Here is a 26103-nt window from a genome sequence, read left to right on the forward strand (position 1 = left end):
AATAATTCTAGCAACTTTCCAGTGACTTTCTTTTATACTGGTTTTATTTGACTCTCGTCGTATTAACCAAGTCTTTAGTTTCAACGTGTAACAAGAAAATGCGAAACGACGGAGATTTTGTACTTTGCGATAAGATGTACTTAATAGAATTCACTTTGCACACACAATCATGACTCTATTTTCTCTATAAAAAGGTATACTTATTTATCAATAATTTAAACTCTAAAAGATCATTTAGTTTTCTCTTTTAAAATAATCTTGTATCTTTATATTTTACGTATTTTTGAAGATTCTTATCGGAAGATGAAAATAGTCAACTCTCTATTGTGATAATATATCAATTAATTATATTTAATATTCCTCCTCTTTTTTGGAATAAAGAGACTGAATTCAAACATTTTTTTAAACTAATAATGTGACTTATATACAGTCTTTTTATTTCTTTGTAAAAAAATATTTACGATAAATTTCGTTGCATTAATTAACGAATATAGACAAATATCTCATTTTATGATCCTTCACTTTTCAAACCATATAAGATAAATAGAAAAATGAAAAAAAACGTGTTTCTACTTCGAGAGAAGTGGTTCAAGAATATCGATAAAACGAGCAAACTGTATTCATCACTTTAATGAAATGCAAATATTGCAAATATAGTTTACGTGTATCATATTCAAAAAATAAGATAACTAGACATCCTTGAACCAATTTATGAGATAAAAATTCTCAATTTACTCATTAAAATTATCGAGACTTATATCTATCGCGTATTATTTTCTTTTAATTGAAATATTTGGAGATCATTGTGTATGTATTTGTTAATGCATTAAAATTGTTAAACGAGTATTTAGGCGTTTACGCAGAAATTTGTACGCATATATATAAACATCTCGTTAAACGGAACTCTTCCGGGCCTTGTTTATTAACAAATAAATTTTTTTCTGTCGTAAATAATCTAAAAGTAAGTAACCATACTCATAATTCTTGGCACCAAACACAGGGACGACTGTAATAATTTACTAAAAAGAAATAAAATGGAAAATTTTATATTTTTTATTAATCAATAACTATAATAGAATTTTTCGAATGAGTATAGAAGTAATTAATATTGATATCTGTAGCGACAACTTATTTGATTTAATTGACAATTATTTTATCACAAAAAAATCAATATGTTGTACGCGCTTAGGCTGATCATCAATTTACTCATTACATATTTATTAAGTTATTTTAAATGCAGTTTTACGAATATTTAAATAATTTTAATTTACAAATATCTTAACTATAGTTTCTCTGTTAAGTGCGTCTGAACCAACTGTGCAAACTGCATTTTTGTTCAAAACTTAAAATTGTTTACTCGACCACTAATTTGCATCTCGAGCCTCTATAATATACAAATCTAAAACGTGAAGAAAAAACATTGAAAGTTTGCAACGGCTTTCTTAGAACTCACGCTTTTTTTCCAGTATTCATTTCTCTTTTTTTTTTTTGTAGTTTTATCACATTATTCTCTGGAGCACGTAAACTTTTCTGGTAGGATCTTTTCAGCTTCTATCCCCTTCACGCGTTGCTAAGCTCATTGGTTTCGTTCGTGTCCGATCGGAGTTTCTTTTCTTACGATATTTTGTATGCCAAACCGTAAGTTACAATGTGCACTTATAGTAGTGGGCTTGTCATACTGAGAAGAAGAGGATCGAGTTTGAAAAGAGTTTTCCTTTGCGATTTACCAATCCTAAGATATTTCACCCTAACTTAACGATCGGCGGAGTCTATCGGATGGATCTTAAACTTCCGACAAAAAACAAAATAAGACCATCTGTAAAGAAAGTTGAAGGAGCAACTATCACGGTTAAAAGTTTTTAAGTATCTTCTATCTCTCGTCGATCTTTGAATTATGATCTCCGCGCAGCGAACTTCTCATTTTCTCTCTAAGGAACTTCGTAATTACCTCATATACGTCTTTAATGAAATCAATGTGTTGAATAGAGTTGAATCAAATATTAATAACTAAAAAATACAATTTTTCTTAGAAAAAATCAATTTTGTTATACCACAAAAAATTGTAATTTTAAAAAATACAGAAAATTTGATATTACAAGATAATATGCAACTCTATAATAACAAACTCTAATTGACATATTGATTAGATTGATTTTGCATGCAATATTTATATTGCTTTTACTATGCATAATTCTTTATGAAACTGATATTATCTGTTATATTGCAAATTTTATTGATCATATAAGTGGAAGTCAATTAAAAATTTGCAAGCTTTTAATTATAGCTTTTAAATTGGATTCATAGATCATCATCGGTTTAGAGAGAGAATCTATTATATTTTCTATATTATATATAAATATATATATATATATATATACAATATATAAATTCTAAATATATAAATATATAAATTTAAATAAAATTACTATTGCGCATAATATAATTTATTCTGTTGCTATTACGAACTGCGGAAAATGCTAAAATTGGATCTTTCGCAGAACATTTAATTGCACAAGTCGATATTTATGAATATCACATCTATCCACTAATCGAGCCATTTCTTTCTGATAAAAGCTCGAAGTAATTGGAAATTGCAGGAAAGGGTGTTTTATCGACTATCTTAACGGCAATCTGAAGCAACGTGTAAAACTTAACTCCTCTCCAGGAAAAGATATCGTTACTACTGTAAAAAAAAAAATAATATTCTATTTTGACATATCTGTTATCAAAAGCGGTAAGCAACATTCTGTAGCAAGCGGACAGTAACTTAATAGATCTGTCAATCTATATATGCGGATAATACAGAATACGACACGATTTATTTTATCGCGTTTTATCAATATCGGAAACAATAGCTGGCGTAAAATAAGGAAGTAAAACCGAAACCGATTTTCGATTGAATAAAGCGATATCCGAAATCGAATGCTTATCGTTCTCCCGAAACAATTCGCGACGCTTTCGTTATCACTTGCTGTGGCATTGTTGAACGAGGGAGAATCAGATCTCCATTAAACTGAAATTTCTTCGTGGTTTCTTATCACGACATTGAGATCACAATTTACTGTAAGAAAAATGAAGTTTTTATTTTTGCTGCAAATACTCTGGTTGAAATATTTATAAATTGGCAAAATGTGGAACGAGCGCACGTGTGTGTATAATATGATCAATCGATACAAATCGGATCATGGCCGCATTTTACCGTGTGTAATTTCATTTTTGAATGAAAACTAAATATTGATGGATATATAGAATTCTAATAGAAGAGAAAAAGAAATTCAATCTTATTCGTTATTCACAAGTTGAAGTTCTAATATAAAAATATATTTAAAATAAAAAGATACCTTACTTATTTTCTTATTAAAAAGTTAAATTTGTTCACATATATATAATAAATAATATATATTCAACTGTAAAATACTTTAACAATAAACAAATTGTTCTTGAAAACTATATGCCATTAAACAAAGTAAATATTTAAAACTTGTTATTATTATAAATATCATAAAAGTGCGCGGAATTATTTTAGGAATATATGTATATCCTAACGTTTTGGATCAATAAAATAGAGTAGAATATAACGCAATTGCTGAGTATAACACTATCTAATATCAATAAAATTTAGGTACTAGATTTCCGTTTTCTTTTCGATAAGTATAAAAGTATGTCGCTTTCTCAGCTATCGTCTAGAATCTAGAATATTCGTTCTTTTGATATTATTCCCATGTTCCACTTTCGTTGAGTCAAACGATCGTACATGTTCTATGTGACAACTATTGTTCCAAATCTAATGCCTTGGGATTTCGCTTAATGCCTGATTTTACGTGAAATCAATACGAGACTGCAATTCCCAATCTTTGCAATATTTAACACCTGGTAATTTGGAGGCATCTTTTGCATTGATGTGATCGAAACGCAAATAATTGTTTGTGTGATTCAAGTATCAGTTATTGCAAGAAGAATATACATGAGTATATCGTTATATAAAATTACGTGGCAAATGAACACAGAAAGTAGTCACAGATGACAGCTTCGAGTTTTCATTGATGTAGCACGAGTTGTGTTTTGATCTCAGTATAATATCAGGATTTTGTTTGACTGAACCGTTATACTGCAGGTGTTGCGCATACAGAGATTTAATCCATTAATTTCGATGCAAATGCTAGAAACGTGAAACAAGGGAAAGCTAGCAAGTATATGTTGAATAAAATTACTACTTGCAACGCCTACTGATGCACATTGTTCCATTTTGGAGAATGGATGAATAATTTATGCGTAAGAACTCGTAGATGATAAAAGCCAAAGCTGCTAAAAGTTAGTAAATTAAAATTTCCGCGTGAAGAATTTAATAAATTTCAATTATTTGTCATGAAACAGTAATATAATACTGATTTCTCTGCAACATCTTAAAAAAGAGGAAAACATGAAAGTAATTTTATCTTTCAATGAACAATCTTAAGAGCTTGCGAAAGATTAATAACAATACACTCTTAGCATTAATTGTGTTTCTTATATCTCGTTAGACAGGCTTAAAAGGAACTGTAGTAAAGATTTAAATTTAATACCTATATTAAATAATATTTGTTTATAAATTTAACGTTATATAGCTATTCACATTGATTAAATGTATATAATTATTTAAATTTATTACGATTTAAATTTATTTAATTTATATATTTATCGATTTAAATCTTATCTATATCTCTCATAACTATTCCTTATAAAAAAGTTAATCGTTATAAAGTGACTTCTCAAACGAAAGTGCATTTCCACATAGCATGCTATATACATATATTGTTTATAGCACGCTGTATCGCATGCTTTGAATGTGTAAGAGATCTAAAGATTATCTATGATTAAAACGAAGTTTTAGTCATACACACATACAACGTTTTCGTGAAATATGGGACTCATCGGTTATTCTGTATAATTGAGAGCGTTGAAACCTTCGATACGGGATACGTCGAAACAGCACTTACGGATACTCGCACGTGAGAGGCGATAGGATAGATGGAGATTACTTGTCCATAGAGATTTGGCAGATTCCCAAAGTTAGACGGCCAGATTTGCCGACAGCAAAAGGCCAAAACGAGCAAGCACGATCGAATAAGGTCTGTAATGCGACAGTGAATAGTTGGATCGGCATGTGCGGTAAGTGTCTATATAGAGATATGGTAGTTATAGTAAGTTACTCGGTAGAGAACTTCATGAGAGTTTATGGCTGACGCGTGCACTTGGAAATCTCGAAACAGTATTAGCTTGCCACTATTCTACTTTAATCCTGGTTGAGTTGTTCTTCATTTTATTTATATTGTTCTATTGTGCTTCGTTATATTTTAGAGACTTTAAAGATCTGTATATTTCAAACTTTAATAACATACTCTATATTTTGGCAACACTGGGAAAAAATTTGCTGTGATTATTGTCATTAATCAATTTTTAATAAACGATGTGTATATTTGTATTGCGATGATAGATTTTTATCGAAGCGCGTATTTCTCTCGATTTTTTTTTATTTATTATTTCAAGTATGAATCAAAGCGACAAGGATGAAAATTAGAAATAATTATTTTGTTGTAATCTTTACGGATAATAATTTTTTAACAATGCTTTTTTGAGAAATCAAATATATTTGGACACTTTACATTTTTTGACGATCTAAATTTAATTTGTTACTTGAGAAATCGTTCATTACCTTAAAACACGAATCGCAAGATCAAATAATTAACGTAATAAAACGCCTTGAATATTAAGCGTGTTTAATTTATAATTAATAATTTAAAAAATATAGTATAATATATTAATAATACATACATATATTTTATAATACATAAAATATTTCAGCAATAAATTAATTATTAAATTAATTACAGATCAAAATAGCTTCAATTCCACTGTTGCGCGTCGATCTCAATGATATAAACTTAATTGTACAATCAATTATTACCTAAATTTGCATAGTAATTTCTCATTGAAATATTAAGATAATAATGCCTTATATGTATATTCGTGCACATATAAAATTTTATCTCTCATTTCTGTGACACCTTTAAAGATTAATAGTGTCCACAGATGCTATTAATATCATTAAAGTCGAGGTCTGTGGAAGCGCGCGTGCGATCTGCCTCTAACTACGTAATTTATCGAATGCTTCCTCTGTCGGACTTGTTTTTCATTCTCTTAGCCGCTACGAAGTTTTGACCTTTCGAGAAGGAAGTTGCTTGAAGTCTGAGTTCAAGATACGCTCAAAGACGCTAAAAGTACTTTAGTGAAACAAATATTGCTTTGGCAAAGTTGCGATCAATATCTCCACACATTTTTCGACAGATGAAAATATAAATTTAACAAAAATTTGTTTCTCCTTCTCATTCGATGTGTGATCTCTTCTTTAATTTATTTCAAATCAAATATCTTTTAATTTTTATAAATATATTTTATTTTTTGTGAAATAAATAAATAATATATAATTTATTTTATAATATACATATATATATATATATATATATATATAAATCTTTCAAAAGAATAATTCTTCTTGTTTAGTATTATTCTTGTGAATACCAAAAGATATTTTATTTAAAAGTAGTAATTCCTTCATATGCATTGTCAAAGGAATTTGCTGATCCAGAATATATACAGGTATATTGGATTGTCAAACTGCTGAGTGCTGATTTTCCTCAATGAGAAGTGCTTCTCTATCTACGAAGATAATGCGGTGCTCCGAACGTGCTGACGTACTTGAGTTTTAATGCATGCTTAGACAGCGTAAATTTACGATAAAATTTTAAAATAAAAGTCAAAAAGACCATTGTACAGACGTAATAATGAAATTAATTTATCATTTATTAATTTATAATAAATTTACCATTTATTAATTTACAAAAATAATAAAATAATAAAATAAATTAAATATATTAATTTATGAAAATAATAAAATAAAGCGTCTAAAAAGGAGTTATTAAAAAGATTTATAAAAGGAGTTATAAAACTGTTATCCATATATCTTTTTTCTAATATTTTTTTCATAAAAGTATATTATTAACATTTCAAAAATGTTTTAAAACAAAAAAGTGATTAAAACCAATATAAGCCAAGTTTTCTTTGTAAAATTTTACGCTAATTAAAAGAAAATAATTTTCAAGAAATAAGAAATTTTAATTTATATTGGAATATAAGATAAATTTTTTTATATGATAATTATTTTTAAATTTATTTTATACTACTTATTTTATATATTTTATACTATAAAAATTCTTGCTCATAAAAATATTTATTCTTAAAATCATCAGAATGTATCTCATCAATAATATCAAGGTATTTTGAGGCATGAATATAATAAGAGCGTCGCTTTAGCACCATGTGCGCCTTAATCGCATCGCATTAGTATTAGAATTTCTCATCGTGAAATTAAGATAGCTATTTCTAGACGTCGAGGAGAAATGTAAAAGTTAGAATAAGAAAAAACACAAAGTTCGTGAAAATATACATATATAAACATAAGAAAGACTTTACAAAAAGGTAAATAAACGCTAATTAGAAAGAAGAATAAAAGAAGGAAAGTAATTATACTAAATTGTCGAGGTCTTCAAGATTGATAAATTACACAATCTGATTATTGTGTCATAATTGTAAACAAACAAAAATTATCGATAAATAATCGATAGAATTATCGATAAATTAGAAACGTCTTGGGGTTTAAAAGTCGAAAAAAGAAAAGAATAATAAAACATAAAAATCAAACATTATTCGTAAAATTAATAAGAAAGATTTTGCTTTATATGAGATATGAAACATATTACTTTCACTGAAAATTGCAAAATGCATTCCGTGTCGACATCCGATTTTCACGCGGTATAACGAGAGATAAATGACCTGTGAAACGAGACCTTCAATGTTTTTTGGAGAAGATTTCGACTGTCAAAAAGATTTATCGTCGTACTTTCTATACTAATATGTTCCCAACAAGATATGTTTGTCGTACCTTTGAGTACCTTACATACAAACACATAAATACATACACACATTTTCAATTACATACGAGTAAAAATACTAACATTTATTTGATATAAATGTTTCAAAATGTTTTAAATGTTTTAAATATTTTATAAAATTGTAAAAGCTTAAATATTAAACTAAATTGAACTCATGTTAAATATAAGATTCGCATATATTTAAAATTATGTACATATACACACAAAAATAATAATCGTATTTTTAATAATAAATAAAATAAAATATATTTATATCTCAAATTAATTTTACGTTATTATATATTTTACAATACAGAATGAAAATTTGTTAAAAAATCGATACGCTATTTCAACTAGAGAGACTAGAGCAGCAAAATATTCAACGAAGATTATGATATGAAGCTATATGATATAAAGAAGACTGACACGTTTTCAATTATCAAATTGAAATTATTGCAATGTCAAAATATAATTGATGTGTTATGTAGTATTTTGATGACTAGATTTCGAAGTTTATTGTAATTGGATAATCATAAAAGTAAGATTATGATATACGAGAAGCATTTGAATGTAACGTTTAAATGAAAATTTACAAGAAACGACAAATATACATTCAGACATATGTCTTGCTATAGTACATTCGTTAATTACATGTACAATTAATTACGAAAATCTACGTGTGTTTATTAAACCGTTTAGTTAAATATTTAACGCTCTTTGATAAGTTTTTCTTTTAAGAGCTCTGTAAAAATACAACATTGTAGTAAAATTATCATAAACAAATTATAATTTATTCGAGAATAAAGAGAGATTGTGTTTATAAAAATTATTTAAAGTTTTGATTAATTTTTTAAATAAATAATACTGTTTAAAAAGTGTACATTTCTTTAAAACATTAAAAAAATTGTTTTAAATAAAATGTAAAATATAAAAAAATTACATATAAAACAAATTTAACAGATTATTTTAGTATCTGTATGAAATTGTGTAATATTTAATTGTTTATTCATTTAATTATTTTCTATAATAATATAATAAAATATATCGTATTATATATGTAAGAGATTTAATGAATCAAATGCAAAATGACAGTTTAACAGTTTAGTTCACTTGCGAAACATTTAAGACGAAGTAACCAGTTTAGGAAACTAGCAAAAGTAGGGGTTGCAGCCATTTACATAAAATCTGAGATATAATAGATGGGCGAACGAAGCAATCAGACAGCTTTCATAAGAGAAATCCGTGTCTTCATGATTGGTTTGTGCATTTAATGAGCTTTATATCTTATGCAAATTAGTGTATTATGTATCGTATTTGCATAATCATTTACTGATCAATTATACATATGCAATTCAATTAATACTAACTAATACTAACTATATACTCGCGCGCGAAAAAACTCGATATATAATATAAATTGAAGAATATGTCTAAAATCTTCACGTAAACTGTTGATAAAGAAATAATTACATATATTTAATATAAAACTTTAACTTTATGTATCGTATTTGCATAATCATTTACTGATCAATTATACATATGCAATTCAATTAATACTAACTAATACTATATACTCGCGCGCGAAAAAACTCGATATATAATATAAATTGCAGAATATGTCTAAAATCTTCACGTAAACTGTTGATAAAGAAATAATTACATATATTTAATATAAAACTTTAACTTTATGTACATATATTTGTTTAATATGTTCCATACACATAATAATTAATATAAAAAATATCGTAAAATATGTACATGCATCCCTTAGAAATTTATCCCGTAGAAATTTATCACTAGTAACGCTAATTAATCACTTATTTCGAGTACTTAAAATACTGATATACAGTAATTTAAGTACTCAAAATAAGTGATTAAGTACTCGAAATAAGTGATAAATTGGCGTTACTAGTGATAAATTTCTACAAGGGACATATATATAATTATAAATAATTTACTCATACATTTTTTAGATACAAAATATTTTAAAAATTAATTTGATTAAAATAAATATTTATAGATATATAATAAAATATAGGTTTTATTTATACGCATATAAACAAATGTGTTGCACTTATTTTAATTTATTATAGAATCTCTGTGCAATGAAATGAAAATATGCAGAAGATAAACATTATGTAGATTTTATTACAATGCATGTGATATATGCGATATATTGCATGTCATAAATATTGTTTCCTTTCACAATGATGTATGAGTTGAAACATCAACAATCTGACATAACCCGATTAGATACAGTGAAAAGGCCAGTATCGTAACGCGCTTCCTAAAATTTGCACGTCCTACGAGATATCATAGTCGTATATCTTTCGTGTTTAACGAAGTGAAATGTGTATCGCGCTTATACATATATGACGGCAATGTGACACTTCAAAAATCAATATTATAAATGTTTTATAATTTAAAATATTAACGTATAATAACTTAGATATTACGTATACGTTTTACTGCATAATATAATTTAATTAAAAATTAATTATTATATTTTTTGCAGCTAATTTTTTACGATAATAAAATACGAAATAGTGAAATAAACCACAGAAAGTCGAATTAACAAAACATGTTAATTGTATATTTTATAAATCGTATAATCTCAGACATAAATTTATGTAAAAATGTTATATATATTACCGTTATTAATAATCGTATTATATTTTAATAATATAAGTGTTGGCATTTATTCGTTGGGCTCGACTTATTTAGTTATCCGTCGTCCGTCTTGTTATTGCGGGCATGTATTATTATAAGGCATTGTCTCGGTATTTATATTCTTTTGTATTGTATGTCTTCTGTACATGTTTATCCGTTCGTCGTCTGAGATTTTTGTCGAATTCGTGTCCTCGCGTGATTGGCGCGATTTGAAGCGTCGGTTATTTTGACGGCGGTATATAAGACGACCGCCGGTCGAGAGACGCGCTCTCATTATTGATTCTTCTCCGAGTAATAAACAGTTCTCAACGCATCAAGAGTATTTTATTTCAAATATATATATCACTCGCCCAACATAAGTAAGTCAATCATATTATGTTAATAATATAAAAATATAATTTACAAGAGAAAGTTGTTATGCGCTGCTTTTTATCAACTTTTATAAAATTTACAAGATTGGTAGAAGATTTTGTATTATTAATATATGTAAAATCATTCCTTTGAATAAATTTTAAAAACCGACTTATAAAGAATTAAAAATGGTTTTTATAGCGCATATATATGTATATGCTGTCAAGTAAGAATGATTTGGTAGCCTTAAAAGTATCATGTTTTCAATGCTTTTATGATAATTATTATCCGATTACCTGTCATAAAAAATATACTTATGTATTTTTTTATACATTCTTTTTCTTTTTTTTACATTTCATTATCAAAAAAATACATGAAAGAATTTTATATTATTCCACTTTTACTCGAATCTGCACAAGATTAGCGCAGTGCTTTTACTGCTAATTGCAGTAGAAGAGCACCGCTATGCTTATTCATTCAATATCAATACTGAACATACAGTTATATAAGTATATACGCTGTGAGAACCTATCCTCATTCTTTCATAATTTGATTTTTAATATCAATTCAAAGACTGGTTTTACACATATTGATAGTATTCATCTTCTACCATTTCTGCAAAATCCGTGAATAACAGTTCTGTTAGTTTTAGATATCATTGCTAATAAAATATATAATAATTCTTTATCTTGATGTAAATTATGGAAAATAGTGTGAATTATAGTTTTATTCACTCAAATATTACTCTATGTTTCATTATATATATAATATAATATATATATATATATATATATATATATATATTTGACACGTTATTATTTAAATTCTATTATTAATTAATATTAAAAAATCTAAAATTAATATAAAAATTAATATAAAAACTAAAATTTTACAATATATAAAATTGTCTTATTTATATATTTGTGAGTAATATATCATAAACTAATAAAAATTTCGTGACAGTATAAATTTTACGAAAAGAATATAAATATGTTTTTAATTATATAAATCATTAATATAATTAACAATAACATAATGCAATTAAGAAAAACAAATATTTTCATAAAATTATTTCAATTTAATAATTTTTCAATATTAAATTACAATTGGCAAATTTTATTAATACTTAAATAAAAGATAAAATTCTAAATAATTCAAAGAATTCCATTTTATTCTTTTGTTGTGATGGTCGTTGTATATGGTTTTAAAGATAAATAGTTTCAATTCCTTTTCCACATTAGTATAATAACCAAGATAATCATCATTATGTAAATGCGAAAATAAGAAAGCTTTCTGATAGAATCTAAAACTACTAAATAAAATTCACGAGAATGAATACTTTCAGTGCATTTCGTATTTGATACGGCAGAGATTTTGCACAGATAGTACACGAATATATGAAAAGAGGTCAGATTAAAGATAGTTAAATGTATTTAACTATTTCATTAGCTGAAACATCTTATGAAACATACGAAATGGTAGATGCTATTTTTTTCAGTTATCTCTCATAACATTTTACGAAACGGTGTCAATCAATCAACTGGTCCATGAATTCATTTAATAAATTATTTAATAAATTTTTATACAGCCACAATCTGCGTTAATGTTACAGGTTAAGATGAATGATTGTAATATTTAGTAAAAATTTTGTTATGTGTATTAAACGTTATTGTAAATATGAATTAATGTACAACCCGATTTTATATATTTCAATTAAAAAAAAGTTTTTAGAGCAAGTTTCAATGTAGTGCAATAATTGCATGTGTGAAGATTATTATGTGACACATAACTTTTTAAATTAAAATGGTTTAAAGTTAAATATGTTGTAATTTGCCAGAAGAAGATTTATAAAATATATGCATATATTTTTTGTATCAATTTCACTTTTAAATTCGAACAATTCGTCTTTGTAATGGCTTCACAGTAAACCGCACTTTGTCAAGTAAACTTTTACAGATTTTTTTTTATGCATTTCGATAGATTCACGATTCTCGTACATAACAACATATCAATGTCGATTCAACTTAGATTTTTTCGTCGATATTTCTATTATACGATAAAAGAAAGTCGAAATGGATTTAAGAAATAATTTCTGGTGGTGAAATTAAGAAAAAAAAAGTCCACCAAAGATAGAATATATATTATGATAATTTAATTTTTTGTTTGATTATAATATAATATATATACTTAGAATATATAAGTACTTTGTATATACAGGGTGTTCCATAATTCGCGAATCACCTTTTATGGGCAGATAGAGCGTGTTAAACTGAATAGAAAAGTCCTGTATTATTTTGCGATATTTGCAATAATTATTGAGTTATTAACTAAAATATCTAAACGAATGAGCGGGTAGAAAGCGATAGGCCGGACTTGGTGTGCATGTCGGATGACTTATTTGTTATATGCCGCTTAGTATCAAAAGTATCATCTTACTTTTCGGCGCCACTACATTGGTCGCCGCTCGCTGCATGATGCCGCCTCTCGATCAAATAATGCTTTCTACCTGCTTATTCGTTTAGATATTTTAATAAATAATTATTGCGAATATCGCAAAATAATACATGAATTTTTTATTCAGTTTAACACGCTCTATCTGCCCATGAAAGATGATTCGCGAATTATGGGACACCCTGTATATAAAATATTATATCTTATATAATTTGTATTATATTTCAAAATATCTTATCCTCTCCTCTCTTATATTTCGGAATTTATTTACTTATTAAATATTAAGATTTATTACTTGCTATTTATATCATCACTTTGTGTTATGAAATATGACATATTATAACGGACATTTAGAAATTTATTCAAGAATTATGAAGTGTCTATTGTATTTTTGTCGGGTAGCAAATTAAGGACTCGCAAAATAATTGTCACGTTTCCTAAATTACCGTGTTAAGGTCACGAATACAAAGAGTGAGATAAAACTTTCATTCCACCAAACCGCTGCGGAGAACGAACCTTAAATAACTCTTCTCCTTTGTTCTTGCACATAAAAGTTCCCAAGAGGATCATTCTCTGCGAAAGTGAGATCGTTTTTTATCATCTAACTCGTCAGTGATATCCAGATAGGATATTCGTGGATCATTCGTGGTAAAAGTATTTGCGCTCTAACACAAATTTCAGAGAGTGATAAGGTTTGCTAACACAGTTCCGCCGATCAGTAGCACATTACTAAAAGCTTGCGTTGGAGAAACTAGTTGGTACGAAATGTAAATTACGTACAATAGCCAAAGGAGGACCGCGAGGATAAATGGAAATGAAAGCGGTACCGGCGCGGCGTCAGCAATAGTTCTGGTGGCTAACCAGAAGAGGTGGAAACGCTGTTGCTAAGCAACTTGTTGCCACGGGCATTCATATGACGTGATGAGAGAAAAAGCTCTCTGTGTCATGACGACGCAAGCGAGACGAGAAAAGCGGCAAAATTAGAGAAAATGAAAATCGGTCGATTTCAGATAATAAAAGTTGTACCAAAAAAAAGTAGGAAGAAAAATATTTATAGCAAAACTCTGCAGCAGCGAGATATAGGAGAATAAATTTCACACTCTCAAAAGTTTCCATTCTAAAAAGAAAAGATTTTAGTTTTTTTCGAAAAAATAAATATAAAAAATTATTATTGCATATAAAATAAACTAAACGTTTAAAAAAGTTTTATTTTTAGTATTAGATGAAAAAAATGTGAATTTGAATATTTTATTTAACTTATTTTAACACACACATATATATAATAAAGAAATTATTTAATATCATAAATATATAAATAATTAAATACATATGTATATATTTTTCAAATTTGAATATATTTTTTATATTTGAAATTCTAAATTCTAAAAAAAAAATATATTTGATTTCTGTAAATCTTTATTCGCAATGTATGCATAAAAAATTAATGAAAATTTTTCATCATATACTTAAATGTATTTATTGATTTGCTTAAGTTTCATTCTAAATTTATGCGCTGTATATATGTAAAATACATCAAGTGCATCAATGAATCATATTAAATATAAGATTAGCAGAATATTTCTTGATTGAAATATGTCTTGAACGAGAGGCTACTTGAACGTACGTACAAACTACTCGTACATACATAACAGCTCTAATCTAGTAGAAGAGCTCAACGTATCATCAGCCCCTATGTGGGTAGCGAATTTGTTAGCAAACGGTCGACCATAAATTTGCATCATGTGCTACGAGAATGCAGCAAACGCAAATGTGATTCTGCCCTATACTTTGAAATGTCAAAAGCATAGCTAATGACTTCGTGAAATGGTAACATTTAACATCGTGCGAACCCGTTAACTTGTGACCTGTGAAATATCACGATCAAAGGACACGATGGGACAATGGGACTGGCGCATCCGCCTCGTCCGAGGTCTACTTGATCTACTGAACAGTTCCGTAGAGTCCATGTATTGAGTTACGACAACTGTCAGCCACGCAGACTCCCTAAATAAAGCTTCTATTTACGAGGTGCTATGAAGGCGTTTCGGATTCTACGTCGTAGAACCCGTAATTGCAATCTCGCCGAAAGTTCAATCTCAATCAGTCTCTCTTTTTCGTTGTTGAAATAGAATTTTTCGAAGTAAAATGGTGTAACAAACTTTCAACGAGAAATTATGTTACGTAGAACGTAAAATAAAATGTCAAGAAAAATATACAATTAAACGAAAATAGAATATAGAATATTGAAATATATATATTATATACACATACTATATTTACCGAATATTAATGGCTGTATTTTAAACTGGCCGACACTAATTATCACAACAATTCTTTCTGTAATACAACAATATTTATTTAAGATGACCATCATCATTATTTTTATATTGTCATAGACTCATCAGATACATAAAAATGATATTTTAATTTAATTCACATGCCCCTATATGTGATTTGAAATATTTTCAATTATGCAAATATATCATTATTATTAAATATGATATGTGATAGTATGCATAATCAAACAGATATGAATAATTATACATAATATTCATATATTAGAGAATGTCTTATTTAAATTACTAAAAGAAATAAAACATTATTACATATAAATGTTTAAGAAAAGTATTAAGCAATTATATCACACATATAAAACACGAAAAATCTTATTTTATATACATACATACATACATATGAGTATTCAAAATAATAGAATATAAGTATCGAAATAATTTGTTATAAACTTTAATAAAAATTAAGATATGTACTAAAGCGATGTATCAGGTTTAACGATGTATCAAAACTTCCACAACTCTGTACTTACATCATTCCCGAAATAATCAACTCATTGGTAACTCGAGTTAGTAGATAATAAGATTTCAGTAGTTTAGATCAAATTAAGCATCTTCATTGTTTAGAGTCATGTTTGGCATATAGATAACTAGAGCAAATCTCTTGTCCCCAAACTACTCTTCAAGTAAATCTCTCATGTGATGTCATTTTAGTAGTGTCTTCTATTTGAGCTTACAAAACTTGGCCTTTAATTAAATTCTGTTCAAATGCTATTAAACTAAATAAAAACACAATAAAAAATATTAATTACATTATAATTCATATAAAACAACAATCTGATTCAATTAAAAATTCAAAATAAATAGTGAGAGATAAATCGAAACAGCTTTTATTTATCGTTTAAATTTGAATATAATTGTCTAAAATAATTACTTGTTAATTTGATCATTTTATCATAAAAAGTCAAAGTTAAATATAAAGTTGGCAAAATTTAAGGCAAATTTATTTTCAATTGATTGCTTTAATTCCGGAATTTATTATTTTTACCAAAGAATAACTAATTTTCAAGAATAAAAATACTGACTTAAATAAATTTAAAAAATATTAAATAATTATAAACAAATGCAAAACGCACATAATCATATAAACAATAAAATGGAAAAATAGAAAGTTAACAATATTTACAAAAATAAAAAGTTAAAAAAAATTTTCATTCGCAAAAATTGCAAAAATTTCACGGTATTAAATTTTTGTTTGTTATTTAAAAAAATTAATTGGTTGCTTATTTTTGTAACAAAAATATTTTAATAAATTTTGGTAGTTTTGTCTGTTTGTTTTTTTATTACGATTTTATTAAGTTGTAAGTCCTTTTTTTTAATGTAAGAGAGAGTGTTAGCATAATATTAAATTAGCATTTTTTTGCTCTTTAATATTAATTCTTTAGTTAGTAAGAAGTAATGAGAAATTTGGAAGTATAATTACAAATTAGCAATTATTATTTGTTAATAATTAATTAGCCTTAATTATGCCCTATATTTAAATTTAATTTCTCGTTTGGATTGCCAAATTAAGATAAAAAAATTAATAACATTGGTTAATTATCTTCAAATATTGGCATAATATAGAAAATGTATTTAATTTTGTATATGCGCAAAAAGATTATATGTAAAACCTATTTTGTTTTATGCTCAAACGTTTCTTGCACAACCTAGCGAAATATATCTGGAGAAGATATCGCCTCTTTTACATTCCTTTATTCTTGTAAGGCTCAATTCTAAATAGCGGTCTAAGATGAGAACAAACGGAAGCCATGCTCTCACGCAAGCTTTTGCAAATTGTCAGTCACACTCGGTAATATCGTCACGTTCACGTACGGTTTTAGATCCGCCTAAGCGATTTGTTGGATGCACAGCTGAGCACGCGTTGCATCTGGCGTGATGCGATGCGCAAATATCGATTATCCATTACAGTGATAAAACTATAGCTCTCACTGTCACGCATGAATGCACGTACTTTTTAGAAAAATTCGTCAGGCAGATTATTTTTGCTGAAAATTTAATTGGCGAGAATTTCGGAACAATTCTTTCATTGTTTTTAATCACGAGATCTATATTGTGTGTTATCTTGTCAGATACTCACAATTACAAAATTCACAAACTGTCACATAGACCTAACAGTATGGACAATTAATCTTTTAATACATTAAATCAGATTTCCTCGAAAAATATGACTCCATTCATTCATTCATACATAAATATCATTAAATCATGGCAATAAATTGTCGTAATAAATTTACGATTATGACATATAATGCTAATTATAATTTGTCATCCGGAAAATAAATTATTAATATCATATACATTTGTTACTAACAAACTGAAAGATATATATAAAATATATTATAAACTAATAAATTTAATACTATCATGATAAGAAAATAGATAGTAATAATATATAAGATAAATTGTGAATGGATTTATTATTATTTATTTTAGTTATTTATACATCAAAATTTATAAAAAAATAGAATTTTAAAATTTATAAAATTATATAGATTTATAAAAATATAAATTTATACAAAAATAAAATTTTATTGCGTTATTTATACTATGTTAACTATTGATAATATTATCAATTGATAAAATTCTAAAATTTAGAATACGATATTCGATTGCATATTTGTGTGCAGCTGGTGAGAACAATATATATCTTGTGATAATAAAAACTACAATCTACTTTGGACTCACAGCTGCACCAAATGCGAACGCAAAAACGCGAAAAATACAGGTTGCACAAAAAACGAGATAACTCTGTTGTTTGTAATGCAGATTTTCGTGCATTAAGACCAGTTGTTCGGCATTTTTATGCAGCATGTCGTGTGTTCATAAATGGAATCTATAAATTATAAGACGTTTGCAAAGAAATACATATAATAATATTTACATAACAATTACTACAATTATTATAATATTTTAATAATTAATAAATTATAGATAAGTAGAATAAATATGATCCGTTTTTCTTCTCTTATTTATGATTTTTTTATAAATGTTTTTTAAATGTGAACTATAATGCAAAATTAATTACTAAAAAAATTTTAGAATATACACAGAATATTTATAAAATACTAAATAATAAAATTATTACGTGTAATTTAGTAATAAAAGATTAAAAATAAAATTAAGTGAAGAATAATCTTTTATGATCTATTTTATGGAAATTATGATCCAAAAGAGTTTGATGAAGAATAATGGCCATAATCTAACATGACATTCTATTCGATTTATCATGGTCAATAAAATGACGCCCAATCGTTATCGGTATGCGAATAGTTCCACGCAAAAAGAATAAAATTCTAAAGGAAAGTAGGTGAGTCTGAAGATCGAGTAATTTATTGGAATCTTTGTCGATAATTCTCTAGGGTCAAACCAAACAAGGAGAAATTCAATTATCTGATATAACGAAGAATCAGGCATTCATTTGTTGTTCCAAGTGCCGATAATAAAACGATATGTAAAAATATATATATATATAAGAAAAGAAATAAATAAAATTGGAAAATAATAATTACGATAATAATTATATTTTGTAAGCTCGCAACAGCTAAATACACCTTGAACATCTTTGTGTGTAATGTTCATCATAATTCAAGTTACCATAATAATAATTTAAGCTTATAATAATAAATTATATATATTTTTAAGTATACATATTTTTACATAGCAAATAAATTAGTTTGCAAAAAAATATCAATAATACTTTTTATAATATTTTATGATTTAGAAGTATCACAAAGATATTATAGATATAATAGTGTCATTAAGTTTCTAGCGAATTCTGAATAGCTATACTTCAAAAGTGAAATTTGAAATTGTATAATAATTCAATTAAACTCAGCATCTAAAATAGAAAATTAAAATATTTTAATCTAATTTCTTACTAACAAAAAGATCTTTCTTTTTATCATAAAAATCATTAATTCTGCTTTTTTTTTGTGCTTCCCGATTTTGCCGAAATTTACAATTATGTCTATTTTTGTACGTGAAACACGAATCTGTAAATTAAAATCCGCCCTCTCCCTTAGGAGAGGCCACTATAACTTTTTTCCTACAGCGACAATTTTAATTTACAGATTCATGTTTTACGCAAAAAAATACACAATATTATAAAGTTTCGGCAACATCGGAGAAAACGTAGCTCTTCTTTAGTATTACCACTTTTAATTTTTAAGATAATTGCAAGAAATTTTATTATTTATTATCACACGATACAGTATATATTAGAGAGACGCAAAATAGAGCAACGATAAAAGGAAAGTAAATTAATGATGAGGTTCCGTAGAAGAGAAAATCAAACTTCGTCGTTTCCATTTATGTCATTTAACAGTAATGACACGTTGAAAGTTTGCATCGTACATCTTTCAAAAGGTCGAGTCTACGAAACTGGCTGTTTCAAAGCTTGTCTTGTTTCGCTTGACTCTCTATGAGAGAATACTGCTTCGTCAAATAAAAGAATGCTTCCATTATTTCACATAGCTACATGATGAATCAACATTTCTTATAACTTATAATCTGTTATTATATATAAAAATATAATCAAAATATTTCTTGCAATTTATAATTTTGCTATATATAAATAGAAAGAAAATTTAATTATATGTTTAGTTTTACATTTAGTTATAAGTTTAAATTATTACAAATAAACATTTAAGATGTAGAGTCTACACAAGATCTACACAAAGGAAATAATTTCATTATAAAATATACATTCGAAATAAATCTGCGCGGGTCTATCAACATTGTAATGCTATAGAATTGCAAATCAAAATCGAAATTGTTTGCTATACATGAAATTCAAATTTTTATCTAGATTTGCATCGTTAAAAATTCTAACAAATTATATTTTCTAAATTATTAAAACAAACGTCAACCAGACATCTTTCAAATAGTTCGATTTCAACGTACATGCAAATCCTTTTTTCACACCGAAATTTTACCAAACCACTATAATTTCCGTTTATATTTCCTGGATCTCGAGCATACAGCGAGATTCATTCCTTCAGTAAAAGTTTCATTTTTTTGACTTTGTCAAACGAATCTCGTAAAATTGCGTCTACCTTCCGGTTCTACTCGTGACGCCTAGTTGTATTGAATCATATCACTATGACATGAATATATGTGTGCATTTTAAATCTCCTACAGCATGTCGACAGCTATCACTGAATGACACTTATTGGTCTGCATAATACATGATAGAAACTCAGTGGAATACATAAATTACATTGTTTTAAATTTTCAATTCCGAACATATGCTCTCTTTAATAAAATTATATTTTTACATTATAATAAATAAACAATTATTTTGAATAATAATGACATTAAACAATCTTCCACATAGAAAAAAAAATATTAATATATATTTTAAAAGAATAACGTAGCCTTAAAAGAAAGATAAAATAATGTGCGATATAATAAACTAATAGATTAAGAGTTTAACTAGGCTCTGTAATATATAAATATAAATTTAACATATATAAGATAGGCAATAAGAGCCAAATCGCGGATGACAGTGCGTTATTCTAAACGAAACTAAATTTTTTCGTTAGAATTAAATACCTGTGCACAAGGCACCAAATTTTTACTTGGACACGGCCAAGATATAAAATTGGAATAATCTCTTGTAGAGATTATTCCAATTTTATATCTTGGCCGTGTCCAAGTAAAAATTTGGTGCCTTGTGCACAGGTATTTAATTCTAACGAAAAAATTTAGTTTCGTTTAGAATAACGCACTGTCATCCGCGATTTGGCTCTTATTGCCTATCTTATATATGTTAAATTTATATTTATAAACTAATAGATTTCTATAAGTTCAAATAACGGATGCACTGTAATGTTATTATGTTGAACAATTTATTTGCATAGTGATTAAATATCATTCGTACAATAATTATCTAAATAAGCAGAAAGTTTAACACATTTTTCATATTAGTTTTGTAACGGCGTAGCCGTTACTAACGCCTCGCGGGCCGATCACCCGCCCGCCACTTGAGGCTATGGCGCCTAAGGCGCCCCTAAGCACAAAATCATAACTGATACACGGGTCACCCTACCCCAGGGGCGCCCCACTACAACCCCCAGAGGCGCCCCACTACGACGCCGGCGTTACCCCCACCACAGCCTCGAGGAAGAGTGGGGGAACCGCCGGCAGGGTATATAAGCCGGCTTCGACGGATGAGCCGGCACCAGTCCTGTTCCGGACCTCCTAGCCAGGCAACGGGCTTCTCGTTGTTACGCCGGGTTTCTCGGTTTCTGGCCTCCTACCTTTAGTATCGGGCAACGGGTTTCTCGTTGTTACGCCGGGTTTCCCGGTTTCCGGTCTCTTCCTGCTACACGCCGGGTGACGGGTTTCTCGTCATTACGCCGGGTTTCCCGGTTTCCGGTTCTTCCTGCTACACGCCGGGCAACGGGTTTCTCGTTGTTACGCCGGGTTTCCCGGTTTCCGGTCTCTTCCTGCTATACGCCGGGTGACGGGTTTCTCGTCATTACGCCGGGTTTCCCGGTTTCCGGTTCTTCCTGCTACACGCCGGGCAACGGGTTTCTCGTTGTTACGCCGGGTTTCCCGGTTTCCGGTCTCTTCCTGCTACACGCCGGGCAACGGGTTTCTCGTTGTTACGCCGGGTTTCCCGGTTTCCGGTCTCTTCCTGCTATACACCGGGTGACGGGTTTCTCGTCATTACGCCGGGTTTCCCGGTTCGGTTCTTTCTGCTATAGGTTATACGCCTCCGTACACCGTATCTCTATTATACCGGGTAATTTGTAAATCTTTTCCGGACACCGCTACAGGCTATACGCCTCCTTATTTTGTTTATACCGAGTAGTCAATAAGTTTCTCTATTTAGGGCTTTATGCCAACAAACATTTCGTTTATACCGAGTAGTCAATAAGTTTCTCTATTTAGGGCTTTATGCCAACAAACATTTCGTTTATACCGAGTAGTCAATAAGTTTCTCTATTTAGGCTTTATGCCAACAATCATTTTGTTTACTTGTTTCTTTTTGAATAAACCAAAGTATTGTTAATAAGGAATAAGCGAGTCTGAATCTCCCCCTTCCTCCCGAATCCTGGAACCGGCGAGCCGATCCGCGGCGTCGGGAAAGGTGAACCGTTACATGGCGCCCGAACAGGGACCTGCCCAGTGGAGATCCCGACTCGCTTAAGCCTATCCAGATGCCCGCGTGGGTAAATCAATTATCAAAAACCGAAGCTATTGCCTTGGCCAAAAGACACGGAATCGATAGCCAAGGAACTTTAGACGAGGTCCGCCGACGCCTCCGCCGATTTGTCGGGCAAAACCCCGCGCTATTTCGAACTCACCTACCTGTGCCCACTATCAACGTCGAAATGGCCACCGGAAGCCCAACCAAAGACGAAGAAGCTACCACCCCGACACCTGTTGAACCAGCCAGGATCATGGACCAGATCCGAAAATGGGGGTGCCACTTCGAGGGCAAGGACCCCCTGGCATTCCTCGAGCGTACGGAAGAGCTGTGCCTGGGCTACGGCTACACCGACGCCCAGATGCTGTTAGGGCTACCCGAACTCTTACGGGGAGACGCCCTGCTGTGGTATCGCAACATCCGCGATACCATAGCCAGCTGGGCCGACTTTCGCCAAGCTGTCCGCCAGCAATACCTGCCAAGCGGGTATGAGAGACAGATGAAAAGGACGATCCAGGGACGTCAACAACGCCCTAAAGAGTCCTTCCAAAAGTACGCCACCGAGGTCCTGACCATGATGCGGCGCGCCGGGGGATATTCACCCCTAGACCAACTGGAACAGCTCTACGAAAACATGGATCCGGAGTACCAATTGTACATCCGTCGGGCGGACGTGCTCAGCGTCGGGGATCTGAGCATCCGAGCCACCGAATACGAAGAGGCCGACCGCCGAAGACAGGAACGACGAAGGGACGTGCCGCAAAGCCACACCCCGGTCGTAGCTTCCGCGGTCTACAGTCGGGAGGAATGTTGCTGGAGGTGCAAGCAACGAGGACATACACGCCTGCACTGCCAGCGACCTCCGAAGAAATTCTGCTCGAGATGTGGCAAGGACGGGGTCCTCACCCGTGACTGCCACCCCCCGACGGGAAACGGGGTGCGGGCCGGAGACGTTGCGGCCGTCGTCCAGCCCGACTCGGCCTAAAATACAACCCGAGACCGCACCTCCGGATCCAGATCGCCGGACAACATTTGTGGGGCCTCCTCGATTCCGGCTCAGAAATCTCATTCGTAAACGCTGAAACGGCCCGCCGAATCAACCGCACACCGTCTAGCCCAGATCTCAAGGCAGCCCAGATACGCCTGGCCGACGGGACGCAAGTCCCCATTGCCGAGACCATCGAAGCAACTGTCAGGTTACGAGGAAAATCGTACCGCCACCGCTTCTCCGTACTACCACAACTAGACAACGCCGTACTAATAGGCATAGACCTCTGGGCGAAATTAGGAGTCGAGCTGCGCCCGCCGCCCAGACCTGTCACCGAGACAACAACCAAAGATGGAATCGCGACAGCCAGTATCAGCCCAGGAACTACCAGCGAGGCGCTAAGGCTACAGGCCTTTCTAAATAACGAACTTCCAAAGTTCGAATCGGTCCGCGGCCCGACCGACAAAGCCACACACCAAATTCGGCTAAAACCGGGGCCGCCCATTAAACAACGATATCGGCCCCGTAATCCGGCCATGCAAGCCGTGATCGACCAAGAGGTCCAAAAGATGGAAGCCGAAGGAGTCATCGAGCCCTCCACCAGCGCCTGGAGCTCTCCGATAGTGCTGGCAAAGAAGAAAGACGGGACCTACCGATTTTGTATAGACTTCCGCCGATTAAACGCGGCCTCAGAAAAAGATGCATACCCGCTGCCTCACATTGCCGCCACCTTAGATAAGCTACGAGGCGCACACTACTTGTCCACGTTGGACCTACGCAGCGGGTATTGGCAAGTGCCACTAACTCCGGAGAGCCGCCCCGCAACCGCCTTCACGGTGCCAGGGAGAGGGCTGATGCAGTTCCGCGTCATGCCATTCGGACTGCATTCAGCACCGGCCACCTTCCAACGGCTGCTCGACACCGTGCTAGGACCCGAGTTAGAACCCCACGTCCTCGTCTACTTGGACGACATAGTTGTCGCGTCCCGTACTTTCGAGGAGCACCTAGGCCACTTGGCCGAAGTCTTTCGCCGCCTCCGTGACGCCCGACTCCGCCTCAACCCAGAAAAGTGTCACTTCTGCCGGCCAAGTCTTCGGTACCTCGGACACGTTATCGATCGGCACGGAATCCGGACGGACCCAGAAAAAGTGCGAGCCATTACCGATTGGCCTGCCCCCACGACCCTCCGCAGGGTTCGGCAATTTCTGGGGGTAGCGTCATGGTACCGCCGATTCATCGCTGACTTCTCCACTATCGCCGCCCCTCTCACTCGACTCACTAAAAAGAGAGCGCGCTGGACCTGGGCAAAAGAAGAAGAAACCGCGTTCCGGAAACTAAAACAGGCCTTAACCACCGCACCTGTCCTCGCCTGTCCAGATTTTGCGCGACCATTTCTACTACAAACCGACGCCAGCGCCCACGGGTTAGGGGCCGTATTAACCCAACACCTCGGCGAAGGAGAGCGGGTTATCGCGTACGCCAGCCGGACCCTCAACGCAGCCGAGAAGAATTATAGCGCTACCGAACTAGAGTGCTTGGCTGTCGTGTGGGGTATACGCCGGATGCGGGATTACCTCGAGGGCTACCGATTCACCGTCGTGACCGACCACCAAGCTTTAAAGTGGTTACAACACATCGAGGCCCCTACCGGACGACTAGCCCGCTGGATGTTCGAATTACAACAACATGATTTCGACATCCAGTACCGGCGCGGGACACTTAACCAGGTGGCAGATGCCCTCTCCCGCCTCCCGGAAGCTTTGGCGGTGACCCGGCCGAAATGCCGGTGGTACCACCGTAAACTAGCCGAAGTACGGAGACATCCGACCGATCACCCGGACTATAAAATCCAGGATCAACGATTGTACAGGCATATACTCCACGATCTGGACTTCCGGGAAACACCAGCCGAAGAGCAATGGAAGCAGTGCGTGCCTACAGACCAACGACCCGCCCTGCTTCAGCGAATGCACGACGACCCGGCCGCCGGGCACCTAGGCATTTCCAAAACATTGGCTCGGGTGGCCCAGCTATATTACTGGCCCGGCATGTTTCGGGAAATTGCCCGGTACGTCCGAGGGTGCGCTAATTGTGCGCGGCACAAGGCCAGTCAACAACGACCGGCTGGTCGGATGATGGCCACCTCTGTCCGCGCACCATGGGAAC

The 26103-nt window shown here is 31.9% G+C and overlaps 1 long non-coding RNA gene across 2 annotated transcripts in view; it reads left to right on the top strand.

The window, feature by feature from the left end:
- The first annotated feature begins 10666 nt into the window (after positions 1-10666).
- The window catches only part of LOC146719986 (uncharacterized), a 34461-nt gene continuing 19024 nt past the window's right edge, over positions 10667-26103 (top strand). For both annotated transcript variants that reach the window (XR_014926236.1, XR_014926235.1), the window contains exon 1: positions 10667-10996. This is a non-coding gene — a long non-coding RNA (uncharacterized LOC146719986). The remainder of the gene's footprint in view (positions 10997-26103) is intronic.

Source organism: Nylanderia fulva, unplaced genomic scaffold, assembly GCF_048542155.1.
Source record: "Nylanderia fulva isolate GAGA-0341 unplaced genomic scaffold, ASM4854215v1 Scaffold8, whole genome shotgun sequence".
Lineage (NCBI taxonomy): Eukaryota > Metazoa > Arthropoda > Insecta > Hymenoptera > Formicidae > Nylanderia > Nylanderia fulva.